The 16,536-nt window shown below is 39.2% G+C and overlaps 1 protein-coding gene across 1 annotated transcript in view; it reads left to right on the forward strand.

Annotated features, from left to right (window-relative positions):
- insyn2ab (inhibitory synaptic factor 2Ab) overlaps positions 1–16,536 on the forward strand; it is a 96,071-nt gene that overhangs the window by 2,500 nt on the left and 77,035 nt on the right. The gene's annotated exons all lie outside the window — the stretch shown is intronic.

Raw genomic sequence — 16,536 nt, forward strand, 5'->3', positions numbered from 1 at the left:
ATGCTTTATCCCCCATTAACCTTCACAGAGTGCGAATCAGGAGGGGATTTCAGCTGGAATAAAGCACCGGTGTCAATAAGCAGGTGTGTCACTGAGCTCAAAGGCGACAACGGGCTAGCATGGGGGCGCCCTCCGTCCTTCAATTCTCCTCTTTCTTTTGGGGTCATTCCTTAGCTAGGCTCTGACAGCAACCACTGATAAGAAAATGATTAAGTATCATGGACTCAACCACAATCCAATTCACGTTCCTGGTCTCTCTGCAGATGACAAAAAAAGCTGCGTCAGGAGCTTTTTTTCTAATCAGGAAGTTCTAACAGCCTTTTGATTACACTTTATATAAGCCATATGTGTGGAAGGCTTTCTGAATTACATCCTGAAATCCATTTACAGTACATTGTGTTTCTGAATGTTCCAGACATGGAGGAGTGTATATATATGATCAAAAATCTCAATGAAACAGGATGAACTCTCAGGATGAATTGGACAACTCAGTTGCTGGAATTAATGTGGGCACTGTGTTGTTTTGTATGTTGTTTGTATGTTTCTGCAAACCACAGATATGTTAAATCTCAGCATTTCTTAGGTTTTTTGAATTGCTGCAGCCTTTCTTCTGTAGTGGTAATAAAGCTTTTGGGGGAAAAAAACGTGTTGCCTTGTGAAATCAAGCAAAACTACTTGGTTAAGGTTAGGAAGAACATCAGGGTTTGGATTTAAAAAAAAAACCCACAGGCCACTCATTCCCAGGGAGCCGCCGTGATCCTATGATTGGCTCTCTGCCCAGTCAGAGGCAGGACCATAGACTTATTCCAATCTCAGCAGACTTTGCTGTCTTAAAGAGGGTATAGCATACTCTAAAGCTAGAGCAAAATACTAGTAATATATAACTAGATAACCTTAGGCATCCATTGATACCAATCAGTCATGATTAGGTTAAAGAATACTCCAAACTTATAGGCTAAATATTTGAAAGGGAAAACTTGCATGGACATTTTCACAGGAGTCCCTTGACCTCTGACCTTAACATATTTGAAAGGAAAGGGATGCTGCTGAATAAGTAAAATTATCCCCATCCTATCAGTTAAAAATGCAGTTCTTGCAGAAATTTCCAAATGTCAAAAATCTTTGAAACTAGATCACAGTGTGGATTTTTCTTTTATGTTCCTCAAGGGCTTGGTGTCTTAATGTTTTCTTTTTTTTTTTTTTTTTTTTTTTTTAGAGTTTTTTGACTGTTTTTTTAAAATCAGTTTCTGGATGGTTAAAAGTTGGACCAAGTGTGTTGGCATCAACCCAAAATTTGCTGGAATAACTTATGAGCCATAATAGTCATTATATGCTTCCATCATAATGCTTTAATCCTTTATACACTCTAAACTTTGATATTTGAATAGGCACCTAACCAAAAACAATTTATTTTTTTATGATTTATGACCAAAACAAATTAACACACAGTGTTGAGCTGCATCTCTAATTAATCTTCAGCTTCCCAGCTTTCACATAGTGTACACCATCACTCTAAGTGTCATATGTTGACTAGCTATCTCTCCCTTAAGACCCAAAGGCGTAGAGTGCAACATTATAATATTATACAGAAGTTACTTTACAGGTTAACTTAAAAGTAAAGAAAAGTAGCTTAAAATTGAAATACAGGACTTGAATGGAAAACCTTTAATATCAGAAAATCTCTAGTTTGATAATAATGTACAATGGCATAATATTTTTCTTGCAACTGGGTGGTGCACCAACTCGGTGGAAACATGTATACAGGCACACACACATACACATACACATACTGTAAGTGCAGAGGCAGATTTAGCCGACAGGGATCAGCTCTCAGCCATGAAATTCCAACCGTGATGCATCTGGGCACCCATGAAAATGGAAATGGCAGCGGCTGATCTGTCGATGGGGACCAATCTGCCTCCTCATCAGGGCTCTTCATTAAAGTCGAGCACTGTCCATTAGGGCCTGTAATCCTCCTCACCCAGTGCCACGCACGACCTTGAGGTGTAACCGTACACAGCGTATTAACAGCTCCTGAGTTCTCACTGAGGTATAGTTAGTGTCAGAGGCACTTTGTCTGCTGGCGTTTGTGGGTGACAAAACTGTTTTTGAAACAGGATTTAAAGAGTTCTTTTAACTCTACAATCCCTCGCAGAGTTGTCGGCCACATTACAACCAATCATAACCAGTAATTTAACTCATCCTCCTGACGCCATCAGTGCACAGTGTGAATTTTTTCACTGTCTACTACAGGAATGTGATCATTTCTTGCTCACCATAGTAGCTGCTTAATTGAGCTGGATGCGCATCAATGATTTCACTTAGAGGGGATCATCAAGATTCAGACAAGCACCTGGTCTTTTATGTGCCTGTAGAAGCCTGGCAGGAAAAACGATTACCGGCCTCATTTGTTCTCTATAGACAGTTGTGACCTTTCCAATTGGCACATCCTCTTACGAATATGACAGCTTTTCTTTCCCAAAACCAGGAGTGATCTTGCATTTAATATGCACATAAATTGCATATTCGTTTATTGGGGAGCTCGGAGCGAGAACATACTGTACAATCAGCATGGCGGTGCTTTTTGACATTGGATGTGTCAGTTGTTAGTGGAAGTTTATGTTGGTACCATTGTGTTCGTCATTCAGCTCAATTCTCCCAGTTCCATTGAAAAAACGGCTCCCTAGAGCAAATTATTTCTATAGATGCCTGGGTGTATGCCAAAATATCGCTTAATTTTATGTCCAGTGTGGTGAAATGAGATTGTAAGTTCGGTTTGAACGAAGATGAACGTAGAAGATGAATAAACTGAAACCTTAAACAGCTGTAATATTATGGATGACCAGCATATTCGCTTCTGTTTGCCGTTAATATGTAATATGTCAATATGACGCAAGAGACAAAAGTATTCCTCTGGAGCTCTCTTAACACTTTGAAACCAAATGAAAATTATTGGCCTGTAAGATTTGTTTGCTGGAGCGTTAACTCATGCTGTAAGAAATACAAGACAAAATGCACACATGGGAAATACGTTTTACAGTACAAACCAATAAAATCCCCCAGTCTCCCTTTGTACAATGTGGTTAGATTGTATCATAAAATGAATTTCTGCTGAGGGGTTGGGGATAGAAGCACAGGGAGTGATTGCCAAAATCATTGTTTACTTGAATGGATTACCTTTCGGTGGAACTGTTAGGATGTGCAATCACCGGGAAATATCAGTGCAGAATGAACTGGCAGAACTATCAAAACAAAAAGCTCAAATATTGAGCGGATGTTGTGATTCGGAAGTGGTATCTTCAGGAGCCACAGGATTTACAATTAATGCTCTTTTTGTACTTGATAAGTGAGGCTTTATAATGTTTGTCCACTTCATGTTTAGCAAATAAATGACCATGTGAATGCTTTTAATTCATGTGTTTTCTAGTGAGACTGTCCGGCACTGGAAATCAACACCATAGGTCATTTGTACAAGCAGCTTATTACTAGGATGGCCGATCCGGTGGGTGGATGGTTCAAAACAAAGGACTCTGACAACAAGTCCTCAAAACCATAAGACTGGTAGGTTATTCCTTATCATATGATTATAAAAAGGAACTTCCTACCCTCAAATATGCCCCAAAATGAGTGCCCCCACACTGGCTGGAGATAGACACACTCTAATACCTAAATATAATGTTCACAGTTTTACTCTCGTACCATTGTGACGTGATTGCAGCTTGGTTAGATTTAAGCGACAAAACTACCACCTTAAGGTTAGGAAAAAAACTCAATGTTAGGCGTTACAAAAGATAGTTAAAAAAGTTGAAATGGATATATTTAACTACCGGAAGATAGTGAGTTATTATGGGGGTTGTAGAGCTTGATGTAAGGGTAATGTCAAGCATGACAAAGCCTTATCAAGTAGTTTTGCCTAAACCAAACCAATTGTTTCACAAAGTTAATGAGATGTTTAAAACTGTGACCGTTTAGACATGAGTTGGGGCGCTAATTTAGGAAACGCTCCTGTGGGTCGTATTAGAGGGTAGAAAGAATCAGCCTTTGTGGTTGTATGGGTTGGACTTGTTCTTTTATTGGTTCAAGCTCATCTTGAATTGCACATGAACTGCATCACTCAGGCCCTTTTTAGTGCTGAAAGAACTGGGATTTCGTTGGGAAATATGAATGATACTGCAAGGAGTAAAAGATTCAAATAATATCAGCTGCAATTAAAAAATGTAGAATATTTCAAACCTTGAGATCTCTGTTAACAAAGTGAATGGGTAAAATGCAATGAATGGCAGCAGCAAAGACAGGAAAATGTGGTGTGATGTTGACCCACAGAGCACAGCTGACAACTTGAATTACAAGCATGATGTAAAGGCAAACACTTGATGAAATGTTTTCTTGTTTCTGCATGACACAAAAGGGAAGATTCAATTTGAGCAGGTTATAGAGAAGGATTCATCTTTTGACTGTGAAGAGACGGAGAAAGAAAAGGAAGCGAGGAATACATTCCAGGCACTTCTCTCTCCCTCTGTGGGAGTGTTAATGCTTTTTGTTGTTGCCTCCGTTTGTTGTGCAGTGCCCGGGTCGATCAGTGTCTGCTGCCTCACTGTGGTCTGTGGAGGCCATCTCTAGTGATGAGATCGTACACATTCTGTCTCAAATGCCCACACATACTCTCATACACAAATATGAGAATGCCCACACACACATAGAAACACAGAGAAATGAGTTCATGAACAAACAGAAGGACACTCTTGAAAACACACACGCTGTTTCTCTTTCTTCCTTTATCCCTTCTGTTTTTGCATCACTGCTTCTGTTTCAAGGTTTGAGCCAAAGGCTTTTTAAGTCATTTTTATCCAGGGGCTCTTCGTGTCCATCACTGCTTTCATATCTTCAACGTGATTGGAGCCCAGTCCAAACCTGGGTCTTAGTAATGATGACCACAGGCACAACAACCATCTGTAATGTGTCCGCTGTTTCCTTCAGGGAGCTGGAGAAGGATCTGCTGTCACTCTAGCAGGGGAAACATCTGTTTCCATTAAATTACTGCGGCCCTGCCATGCAAGTTATCTCGACTGCACTCCATTTTACCGCCTGAGTCCTGTGCCTGTCGACAAGGGGATAAAACAAGATTAGTTAAATGACTGGGAACTGGGGAAGTAGTAAGGGAGGGACGGAGGGGAAGGGGAGAGAAAGCGAGGGAGACGTCTCTTCCCTTGTCGTCTGCTCTCTTACCAATTAGGAACTGGGGACTGTCCTCGAGTGAAGCAAAAGAGCGATATAATCACCTCATCCATCAGCTAACTTGTCACCGCTCGGCCTAAACCCATTATATGAGTAACACTGCGAGTGGCCTGTGAGAAGAAGCTTGTCCATACTGAAGATCTCTCAGCTGTTCAGAATGAATGTGCATTGTTCTGACATTTACTTTTCAAATGTTGCAAAACTGGTCAGAACTTTGTGTTTTTTACTTTTAAAATCTGAGCAGAATGCAGCTGCTGCAGTACTGTGGTAGGGTTGTACAAGTAGAATAAATGCATCATGGACAAGATAGAATAGATTAAAACAAACTTTCAGCCCGGCATATGGTGCATTACCACAACCTGCAACATCTGGTATCATCTGATTGCAGATGAAAGAGCTGTAACTGTGTCACATCCAGTTTTGTTCTTTTTCTGTCAAAGGACACATAAATAAGCAAAGTGCAGCATCATTTGGACAGTCTGTTCAGTCAGCATGAATTAAATATAGCAGATGAGGGTTTGTGCGTTTGTGTGTTCATGTGTGGCTAAGTGCTTTCTGTGACTAACCTTTGTAGCGCATTTCATTGTAGTTTTGACATTCTCCTCTGACAACTAGAAAAAAGGCAGAACGATCTTGATATTCATGCATCTGTAACAGATGCTGCTTGAACTGAAGCAAAGCGGAATATTATTTTTTTTCGGATGTGCTTCTTTTGTTACTTAAACCTGTATCCTGTATCCTCATTGATTTGTTTGGTAATCAGCAAATACAGATGTGAGCTAAATGAAAGGCTGCTTTAAGCTCCAAATGTCTGCTGAAAAACCATGAAACAACATTTATACTGTCATAAAATATCACTATGCTTTTTGCCTCAGGAAAAATGGCACTATGTTTTTAACACATCCTTAAAAGCATGAAGTATGGCCTTATGCAGACATTTGCTGCAGGTATACATTGCAAACTGCAAGTCACAGCATGAGCTCTTAGTAAGACTTATTTCATTTTTAGAAGACACTTAGTGCACACTTGACCTTGTGAGATTTTTTGCTTATGTGACAGGAAAATATATCTTTTTTTCTCCCTCCCCTTGCAATAATGATAGTGGCCAATCAGAGACCAACATAAAAAAGACACGTTATTTCACTGACAAAATGAGAATCGGTAACAGATTATTTGATTTTTGGTTTGCATGGGGTTTCATCTGTAAATGACATGCATGTTAAGTTATTGTGTTGTAAGGGTGCAGGTGAGACTTGTGTGTGTGGGAAGAGGATGGGGTGAGGAACACATGGTGAGCCAGGTAAGAAGAAAAAGAGATATCTGGAGGGTAAAAACAGCAGGAGGAGGGGAAGTAATGAAGGATATTGGCTGAGAGAAAACCCTGCTGAGAGTCATGACAAAGTGAGGCGGCAAAGACAGGCTAAAAATAGAGACCCTCAAATGGAGGGACATAAACACAATAAAAGCAATCAAGTGACTTTTCCATATCCCCCCCCCCCCCCCCGCACACACTCACATCAAATGACATATGTGTCCTTGACAAAAGGGAGACAAACTAAGTCGCTGCTAGTCAAAGCTTTGCTTAAAGGTCTGGAGTAAACTGATAAGTCTGGAAAGTGCAATAAAGAAAAAAAGAAAATATCAAAGACCGGACCTTAAATCATTATTGAATATTATGTTAAAAGCAAATGCAATAGATTAATGGTATAGTGCAATAGAAGCTTAGTTTAGAGATTTGAGGCAGGGGAAAACAGCTAACCATGCTTGGTTTAACACTTACAAAATCAGCTTATTAGCACCAAAGCTTGCTAATTAATATGGAGACGACAATATAGGGTGTTTGTACAGGCACGACTCATATTTACATTTTAGACTGTCCTCCGCCGCATTCTTGCTGACGTGTTCTAGTGGTTGTGCTTGATGACCATGCAGAGTTTAAATGCGTCAAACAAATGGCAGACATTCACCCACGAGAACAGGGTTTGTGAAAACAAAAGTAAACGACGTCACTTCCATGGCTTACGTTTTGTGAATCATGTTTTTTTAAGTAACTTACTTTTTTTTTAACGTAACTTCCGTGGCTCACGTCACCCTCGTAACTACTTCACTTCCAGCATTTACATATATTTATTTACTTTTCAAACTGTCTTTTATAATGCCAAACCAGGAAGTTTTTTGCCCTAAATCTACGTGAGTGATTTTGTAGCCTAAATTCACTGAAACAGCACCCTTTTTTAAAAACGCAAACCGTACGTGTATGTATAAAGATGTTTGCTATTTTAAGAACACTCCACTCTGTACCGGGAGATTTGTTCAGTTAATCCATACAAAAACCAAAGTGTAAATGCAAGAATTGCTGTTTTTACATGGCCAGAATATTCCTGGATTTTGTCAAACTTATACAGAGCTGGGCATGCAGTTTTCCCTGGCTTCTAACTAGGGCTGGGCGATATGGACCAAAAGTCATATCCCGATATATTTAGGCTGAAAATCAATATAAGATACATATACCAATATTTTTATCGCAAAGTGAGAGCAAATGTTCAGTCAAAGTCAAAGCCAAATATGACATATGATAGTTTTATTGAAGCTGTTTATTTAAATGAACATAAATACTGTATAACAACAACCTTTTTTGAAAACTCAAAGCTCCATAACACATTTAACTAAAAATATATCTTAAATAAATGCTGCAGCTTGCCTGGAGCAAGGATCCCAGGGCAAATTTGAACTATACCGATATATGCGATATGGTCTAATTCCATATCACATTTAAAAATATATCGATATATCTTGTATATATCGATATATCGCCCAGCCCTACTTCTAACCTTTATGCTAAGCTAAGCTAACCTAACCAGCTGCTAGCAGTAGCTTTATAATTCAGCCTAGTAGACAGATACTGAAGTGTTAGCAATTTAGACATCAGAAACCCTTTACCCTAGAAACATATGGGTGACATCACAGAGCCTACCTCAATGTTTTAAAACAGTATATAACAGTCCCAAACTGTCATACCCTTCCTTTAAATCTACTGTAGAAATGCAGGGCTCTTTACACCTTCACTGTACACAATCTTTGGACATGTTACATCATAGCCTCTCCAGTTCATTAAGCTTTCTTTGCAGGCACCATGTCTAAATCTTTGCCTCATTGCCATCCTAAAGTGCTTTCTCTTAGTTGTGATTCTGTTAGTGTCTTTGACCCGTTCACTTGTGCAAGCACAAAATATTAATTATTTGATGATCACCCTGAATAACATCATAGGTGAAATCTTTCTCATACAGCTGATGGAATGAACTGTTTCATAGTAATTAATAAGGCTTTTAATTATTCAGTAGAGCACAGCGGGTGTCATAAAGCTAATAGTAAAAAGCAGCAGTGGCTATCATCTTTCACCCGGATAGTTTAATTCTTAGCACTGCCTAAGTCTGATTAAAGCTCCACAGCTCATTGCTATGCTTTTCAATACAATGACTGGGGGCTGTGATAAACAACTTTTTAATTGCAAATGCCTGAAGTGTGACCAGTGTCAGAAGTTTGCATTTTACATCAGCATGCTGCTTCCATTGCAGCATGGCTCACCTCGCCTAACAGATGGTGAAATGCACATCCAGGCTATTCAAAACAGTAAATGCTGCTTTATTAATTTACATAGAAGATTCTGTTTGATTTATTTTTTGCTTATTTCACTTTGCTCCTCTTTTGGTTTCATTTGACAAATGAGTACTTAAAGCAAGAGATGTGGGTGAACTTTTTTTGAATGTGAACAGAAGAATTAATCATCACTGAATATTCATTAGAAAAGCATCATTACCATCTTCAACATGTGATAAATCACAAACTATCTTTCTCCTGATAAGGACATAATTGTCTTTTGAGGTCTTCGGACATTAGTGAGCTTCAAGAGATTCTCCTTCTTCCCTCCCAAAGTAACGATTGACCCTTGGAGTTGGACATGGATAATCAATGTGTAATTATTCTTTCAACGTGAAACAAAATGAATATGCAAAGGTTCGGACACAGGGGCTCAGTCTCTCTCTTGAGTTTTAATCATTCTGATGAAGAATTGTTTTGCCCCCATTCCCATGTGTGAATAAATCAATGACATGGAAGGAGATAAGAGAATCCCTCACTCTGTCTCTGTCGCCCGCTCTTATAAATCCACCGGCCCATGACTTCCTCCATCATTCATTTTACAGTAAACTTTTACAAGCAAGATATCTTGGCTTGTAATGAGACAAATATAGATTTTACAGGTTAGCAGTGTCTATCTGGCAGAGCTTGCTCCCCCAGCTGGGATAAACAACATTTTGCAATATGCATTTCACCTTGGAAAATATTTTTGCTGCATCATCGCTGTATCATAAACAAAGACTGCCCCAGTCTGGAGCAGTCTTATCACTCCACTTCATAAGAAATACAAAAAGAAAGTGAGCAAAAAACACAGGACAAAAGCACCGGGCTTTCAAATTTCATCAATATTTATTCAGAAGCCAAACACTGTATCAACATTGTGTAATACAGGCACATTATGGAATTGCCTTCATAGTAATACCTTTGTGCCCCTGATGCCCTATACAACATTTATCTTGCACACATGCATATATAAGCATATATCTTAAAGCACACACAATATCACTTGAGCACTCATGCGCAGCCTCTGCCTCAGTGTCTTTCTCGCCCTCATATCACAGGGATGCCACTGAGTAACACAAAGAGAAAGCATCATAACCTCTGCTGTGGCTAGTCTTTGTAAATTGTTCCCTTTTAAATTATTCATCACTAACATATTTGTCAGCCAAATCCTGGTGTGCTGTAGAGGGTTTTAAATATTGAATAGATTTCACATCTAATAACCCCGGAGTACGCGCTAAACTCCATAAAGTAACTATCAGGCAATGCATGACTCATATACAGAATGTGTCAGCGAAGCTCCAACAGCAGACGAGAATCCCGCTGCATATGTCAGCATCACTCCCAGTCTGCCACTGTGCTGTATGAAAAATGGTAAACAGTGTGAGAGCATCCCATTGAATGTGCCTCCCACTCAGATTCTCTCTGCTTGGCTTTCTGACACTCTGCTGGTGGGAAACAGGGGGGCGAGGGTCAGAGGCACACTGCCCTGGTACTCAAGAGACCCCGTAGTTCACGACTAGCTCTAATTGTGGTTCTGGAGTGGAGGAGCTTTTTGACCTTTACTGATTTATTTACACACAAACATCTCTATCATTGTAGACATGGCTCGTCATCTTCCCTGAGAGAGATCTTTGAATCCAGCTCCAAAATACCTCTTATAAATAAAGACCTCTTTTATAAGACATCACATACACACAAGCAGTGAGGCACGCACACTGACATTTGCATGCCCTGGCATACACACACACACACACACACACACACACACACACACACACACTCAAACTTAACTTCACAGGCACACATACACACACTGGGGCAGGAACTGAGCAGAGTCATATTTTATTTGTACAGGGCAGAGTTAGGATGAATTAATTAAACCTAACTAGTTTTGGGGTTACATTTAAATTTAAATCTTTCTTGTAATGTTTGCATTTTATTCAGGGCTAAATATAACATTGTTCCACATGTAAGCCCCAGTGAATATTTTCAAGTTTGTTGAGAGGTCGTTAAGTAACATTCAATGTCCCTTGGTCTAATTTAAACCCCAAAATAGAAGCTTCATTTCTTTTAGTTTTTGTGTTGTTTTTGCTTGTTGTGCAGGTTCATTTTCGTTGTTTGATTTTTGACCCAACTTATTGATTTGGGGCCTTTTATCATGTTACGTCATATTACAACAGCTGATGAAACCTTTGCATTATTTCCAGCTATATTTTAGTGGTGTTCATGAGACCCAAACAATTGATGATAACACACAGGCAGCAGTAGCAGTTGTGCTTTACAACAGCACATTGCTTTATTTTTGATAATGCCATTAAAAGTGAAACAGTCTTTGTTTACTCCTGTCCTGCTATAGTGCAATGCAGTACATTTTGTTTTTTTATGTCCTTGGTTGAGGTCAACATTTTCAACCTGAAACACATTATATGATGGATTGGTGGCAGCCATTGACTGGAACACAGCCTTAATCAACACGCTGCCAAATAACCAAACAGCTCAATACAGCACCATGTAAAGGTCGGTCACAGAACAAGTAAAAACATGCAACTTGCAATTGCTGCATATGCATGCTTTTTACCATGCCAGGTGATAATACGAAGTAATAAATTAATATCTGCAATGCAAAACACAACAAATCTATAATTGACAATAATTAACTTCTGTGTAAATTAAATGTGTGCTTATTTAAACAAAAGGTCAAGTCAAGTATAACATTTACTCTCTTACCCCATCTTCTGTTTTCTGTATTTCTCATGATAATGATCTGTCTTGCTCTGATGAAAAAGCAATTCGAGGTTTTATATAAATACTGTGACGGTATCAAAACACTCAATCCATTGAGAAAGCCAGACTGTGGCTTTAAATGAGCTGTTAGGTCGTCTGTAATGTGTCACAACTACTATAATGGAAAGTGCCACTACAGTGCTGTTACAGTCATTGCCCGGCTGCAATGATGGTGCAGACATGCAAAGAGCACTGACGTTAAAGCCCTGAATACTGACCAATCAGAGCAGACTGGATTTTTTGAGAGGAGCTTAAAGAGACAGATGCTAAAACAGGTGCTAAATTGAATTTGTTAATTCAATTTCCCATTTAAATTTCATATAATAAATTCCCATTAATACCATGTATTTGCATGCTAAATTTAGTCCGAAGGTGAAAGTGTAAACCTGACATATTTGATTAATAATATGAAGGGATTGTAATTGTTCTCTATTTAGGTGCTGGATGGCTATTAAAGATCATCGGGCTAATTTAAAAGTAAAGTAAGAGATATGCCATGATGAAAAATTGAATACTGGTCATGCAAAGAAAAATGTAATTGGATCAGGCAGATATGTTGCAAAAATGATTAATTCATGAAATTACAGCCTATAATGAGATACAAAGAAACACCATCTCCTGCTGATAAATGCCTGCAAAAGTCTAATTACACAAACATAACAATCAGGCTCAGAACATTAACTATGTGTTTGTCATCTCAAACTATTTGCCATCAGCGAAATGAATATTTAATCTTTGGAGATCTGACTTGCAGTTGCCTATTGAAAAAGGACACAAATTGTCATAGATGCAAGCACCGTTTAGCAGCAGAAATGAAGACAAGGATTATACCTGTAGCACTCCTGTTCCTAGAAACAGTTTGCCCTGGATCTTGTTGAAGCACATTGTTATCCAAAAAGTAAACGTAATTAGTTTTTCCAATTATGTTATGTTGGTGAGCATAATACTGTAGCTGCGTGAGCAAGAAACACAGGCACTATTTTTAGGCAAAGCAGATGCTACCCTTTGTTCCATACAAAACGCATAGGAATGATGGGCATTTAAGTGCAGGACTTTTCATTTATTTTAATTGTTGTTGTTTATGGCTGTGGAGTTTGCATGTTCTCCCCCTGTCAGCGTGGGTTCTCTCCTGGTCCTCTGGCTTCCTCACACAGTCCAAAAACATGCAGCTTAGGTTTAATTGGCGATTCTAAATTGTCTGAAGTAGTGAATGAGAGCGTGAATAGTTGTTTGTATATATATATATATATATATATATATATGTATACATACACACACACACACACACACACACATATATATATATATATATGTCATCCTCTGCGGTTCTGTGCAGTGTCTTAGCTGTTCCTAGGACTGCACTCTTCTGGACCGAGGCTTCAGATGTTATTCCCGGGATCTGCTGGAGTCACACTCCCAGCTTGGGGGTCACGGCCCCCAGTGCTCCGACTACCATGGGGACCACATCTGTTTTAACCTGCCACATGTGTTCCAGCTGTTCTTTTAAACCTTGATTCTCAACCCTTTTTGTGTTCCTTTTTCCTGATGTTGGCGTCAGCTGGTATGGCCACATCTATCATCACCTTCTCATGCACTTTGTCCACCAACACTATGTCAGGTTGGTTAGTCTGCAGCTGCTTTTCAGTGTCTGCTTTTCAGTCTGGAAGCTGAAGTCCCACACCACATTAGCCCTGTCGTTCTCAACCACCTTCAGTGGTACGTCCCATTGGGATTTAGGTACTTCTGGTCCATACTGTATCTTCACTATCCCAGCCACTTGGTTGTGCCCCTCCATGTACGAGGATCCAGCTAGTGTCTTACACCCTGCTACTATGTGGTCCTGGCCTCTATAGCCCTCATGCTTAGGGCCTGTTCTTGTGCCGCCATGATTAGTGCCTCTATGCTGTCTGCCAGTCCGGCATTCTCCAGCCTTTGGTAGGTTTTGTTGATGTCAGCCACTTCTTCTATGTGATGGTGGTACATGCCATGTAGGGGCTTGTCCCTTCATGTTGTCGGCTTCTCTTCCCCTTCACTCTTATTGTATCATTGCAGTATGTGTCCTTCAATACTTACTCCTTGCAAATTAATAGTACTGTACTTAAACAGAATTTCCTGTCAAACCTTATGGTCCTCATAGTGATAACAGTTCAACCATGAATAAATGAATGCCCTTCATTGGCTATAAAATAAAATATCTAATAGGAGACTTCTTTAATCATGAAGTTTTTTTTTATTTTTAAACCTGGACTCTGAATCAGCAATCGCAGATGTGTTCCCGATAACTTTCTGTCTATTTCTGTGAGACACAACCTGAGCAGATCAAATTAACAGCCGGTACACTGAGGATTTCTCCGTTGTTGCTCACCCACCATGTGTGGAGCATCCACAGGGGACAAAGTGAACAGCAATAAAGGAAGATGAGTGAGGGATTTGGATAAGTCACCCAGAATCACCCCATTATATGAGCTATTCCCTTTTAAACCCTCATCAGCATAGCAGGGATTTCCAATGTGACTTTACCACAGCTCAGGCAACACTACAGTCTCCCGAGAGGAAAAAAAAAAATCTCTTTTTATTCACTGCATGATGCAGCTCTCACTTATCAGCTCATGGAAAAAAAAGGCCTCCTCATTTGTGAGATTTAACAAAATTCATGATGCAACACCTAACGTTAAGGTGATATCTGCAAAAGCATCCTATGGGACAGGGAATAATTCTTTTCATGTGCCATCTGTGCAGTGAGAGTTTTTAGGTAATTTGCAGGCTACTCTTTATCTGCAAGAGAAATCCAATAGGTCATTCTCAAACATTGTCAAATAGCTTTCTGTGATCTAGGAAACGCAGCTGAGAGGGCAAATGTCAAGTGCTTGTGTCAGACAGTGTCAAGTGAACACGCTTTACGGTCAAAAGGTGACAAAGTTACTGTAGAAATGATAGGCATGGGAGGACTCAGACAAAATAACATAAAACTGCTTGAGTGCTTTGATTGATGAGGGAGAAAAAGATTCAGTTTCAGATTCACTGAAATCAGCTGTACATTGCTTTCTTTGTTGCCAGCGTAAGCTAAAACCTTTTCTTTCTTTTTTTTTTTTTCAAAACGTGTGACCATTAAAGTGAAAGTGGTCCCCCCACCCTCACCCTCACCTCACCCCTTTCTTCCTTCAGCTACAATATGTGCTTTATTGATCACAGGGCTGTTACTTGGATTGCTGTTGTAGTTAGATGTCATTGCTTTGGTCAACCAGAACAGCCTCACAAACAACACAGGAGACTTCTGGAAGCAGCCTTGAAAAAGGCACATTAGTGGTACATACTCTTTCATTTTGCAAGTTGCCGAAAATGCAACATTCAGGCAGGATTGTGAGCTTTAAGCTGCGAATAGAATCAAACACAAAAAACAATAACAGTTACACATTACAACTTTGAAATGTTGACATCATATGAAAAATCACTATTTTATCAATAGTCAGGATAGTCTTATACTTTTTTTAAGTTGCATATGTGTGCATTAGGGAAGTACCCGAGTCCAAATACATCATGAAAGTGCAAGTAACGTGTAAGAAACAGATTTTTTTTTTTGCTGGTTAATGTTCCTTATGTTATTGTTGTGTTTCTTGAAATGATGAAAAGTACAAAATAAGGATGCGGAAATACTTTATTATTCATTTTATGACAATATGAATCAATTTGATGCTTTGAAGGCACAGAAATAAGGTTCGAAAATACAGTTGTTGCCATATTTACAGTGACTTCCATTTCCGGTCTTCTATCCGAATACAAAAAGAGACAGATAATTTTGGTGGTTTAATGAATACAGATAGAGATGACGTCTCCATACAGTGTACATCTAGTGCATATAATATCTTTGATATTTAACTTGTTAAGTTTAGGTCATAGATATTAAATACTTAATTGTGCTCCTTGTAGTTTCTGAGAAATTTCTTGTCAAAGTATATTTAGTGTTTGGACTCATGGGACTACTATTTTTTTCTTTAAATATAATGGAGTTGATCACAAAAACCACAGTATGGTATGTGTCCACTTGAAATGGCTTGTCCTGATGAAGATGGCTTGTGTTCTAATGAGTGTGAACTACTTTAATATTTTAGCTGCTCACTTTAGAGACAGGAGAGCTTATGGCCAGACAAAAGTCCTTGCCATGTACTTGAGGTGAACTTAAGACGTTGCGCACAAAAGAGAAAGGCAATTAAATATTGATTGGACTTCTTCAAAAGGTAATGGATGTGGTCGGCTGCAGTCAGCAGAACAAAACCCACAGATAAATGTTGCATGTTTCCTTTAATCAAGTCAAAAATAATTAAATAAAGCTGACAATCAGTGGAGGGATGTCTTCAGATTTAATTTCTCTTAAACATGCTTTGCCAAGTCTGTAAAGTAAAAGTGCCTCTGCTGTCTTGAATTACACTTCAAGGTCCATGATAAGTACTACTATTGAGCAATGCATGTTTTGGCAACTGGCCATTGATACATCCAAGCAAACTGGATTTGTACTGTCATGTTTTATTCTGTACTGATGCTAAATGGCCACTGTCAGTATGCATAAGGTAGTTTGAAGTTGACCAGGCCTGCTGTGCCTTGTTGGATCTCTATAATCAGATATATGCATACGAATGCAGCATCTGTAGACAGCAGGACAAGACTTGGGTATCGAAACATTTTGGCTTTCGTTTGGAGTCAGATTGTAGTCCAAGTAGTACTGACTTGTCACATTGGGGCAGGCTTTGGTTGCATGCAGGTGAACCATTTTCATCATCATAATCCATAGCCAAGTGGCCGTAGGTGCACTATGATGTTTTTCTTTCCATTTTGATCGACCTTGTGCAGTTCTTGTTGCATTATACAATGTCATATTTGTCC

This window comes from Centropristis striata, chromosome 20, assembly GCF_030273125.1.
Source record: "Centropristis striata isolate RG_2023a ecotype Rhode Island chromosome 20, C.striata_1.0, whole genome shotgun sequence".
Classification (NCBI taxonomy): domain Eukaryota; kingdom Metazoa; phylum Chordata; class Actinopteri; order Perciformes; family Serranidae; genus Centropristis; species Centropristis striata.